A 1,850-nucleotide genomic window follows, 5' to 3' on the forward strand; every position below is an offset into this window, starting at 1 on the left:
TTCGGAGTCAGCGAGACTGCTTTTTCTTATGAATGAACCTGAGCAGCGGGGTGTCTGGAAACCAGAGGTTCGGGCGGTTGCGTGTTGTTGGAGATGCCCTTACATGCAGAAGGGTAGTCCGTGGGCACCGAGTTGGCCACGTGACGTGGGGGGACGAGGGGAGGGGGAGGAGGGACCCGATCTTCCTGCCTGCTTCCCTGGACCCCACCATCTGTGTGCGAACCAGCGGGGAGCTGGGTTAGCCTTGACAGAGGAAGCTCCCAGCACCACAGTTTCTCTCTCTTTCTAAGAGTTTATAATTCTTCACTTTCACTTGTTAACTTTACAATTTGAAAAAATTTCAAATTATAGAAAAGTGCCTAAATAGTACAAAGAAGTCAGGTGTACCCTTCAGCCAGATTCCCCAGTTCTTGACATTTTCAGCTCATTTGCCTGCTTGTCCTGCTTTCTTCCCCATGTACCCTTTGCCCATTCACCCATGTGCCTGTCCCTCCAGCTGTCCATCTGTCCACCCACCCACCTATCTGTCCATCCATCCACCTGTTTAAGTAGGTCGCAGACAATGTTTCCCCTGACCCCAAATATGCGTATTTTCTAAAAACAAGGACTTTTTCCTGTACGGTCACTGGACCTGAACCCCCATTGTCTCCGAGGTCTGCCCGTATTGACATCAGCCCGGGTTCAACTCCATTGTTATTGTTATCCGGATGTTCAAGGTGACCCCAGTGTGGCCAGGTTGCCTTCATGCTGGCTCTGGTGGGCCCTGGCCGCATCCGCGCCACCCTTGCGCATTTCGTGCTTTCTTTTTTTTTTTTTTAAAGATTTTATTTATTTATTTATTTATTTATTTATTTATAGAGAGGGAAGGGAGGGAGAAAGAGAGAGAGAGAAACATCGATGTGCGGTTGCTGGGGGCCATAGCCTGCAATCCAGGCATGTGCCCTGACTGGGAGTCGAACCTGCGACACTTTGGTTCACAGCCCGTGCTCAATCCACTGAGCTACGCCAGCCAGGGCCATTTCGTGCTTTCTGACACAACGAGAACTCCAGGCTCATCTTGCTCTTGCCCGACCCCAGCCTCAGAAGCAGCCATTTCTCCAAGGTAGCAGGTTTCTTTTCATGGAGAATGGTACTTAGAAACCAAGGTCTGGGTGTTAGATGTGTTAGACGGTTCCTGGGGTGCCACAGCTCTCAGCAGACAGACCTGGGAAGTGTGTGTAACTCGCATGTGTGTAAACATACACATCTCTTATTTTTTTATTAAAGACCACATCAATGTCTTCAGTTACAGTCTAACTCCCCCGGGGTATTCTAGTTACTCCATATTATATCTGCTTCTTCTGACGGAGGGTCGATCCTCTGCACCCTCAACATGTGTGCGTAATTGGTCCACCTCTTGTGTGCAAGGAACCTCCCTGCCACCACGCTGGTGGCCTCAGCCTGTGTCCACGCATGTGGGCGGAGCCAGCCTTGTGCCCAGCAGTGTGCCAGTGAAAGTTGCTGCCTATGAGGTGACGGGGTTGTTTTCTGAAAAGCCTTTTGTGCCAGGAATCAAGAACTTTCCCACCCAAACTCTGCCATGTGGCTTTTCTTTCCCTTTTTTCCACCAGGTACTTCCACATTTTCCTTTATCCCTCAAGATAGTAATAGTTTAATGAGGTTACATTTTTCCCCAGAAAACATGGGCATTATTTTCCCCTTCCCTCTGAGCCCTGTCCCATGTGTTTTCATTCAGGAGCATGCTCTGGTGTGAAGACTGCATGAACTTTTCTCCTAGACCTACTTTAGGTCAAAACCACCCCTTTGTACCTGGGAGGACATCAAAGGGAGTCTTAAACGTTATGTGTGGT

This window comes from Phyllostomus hastatus, unplaced genomic scaffold (assembly GCF_019186645.2).
Source record: "Phyllostomus hastatus isolate PE091 unplaced genomic scaffold, TTU_PhHast_1.1 phas_contig_948, whole genome shotgun sequence".
Classification (NCBI taxonomy): Eukaryota; Metazoa; Chordata; class Mammalia; order Chiroptera; family Phyllostomidae; genus Phyllostomus; species Phyllostomus hastatus.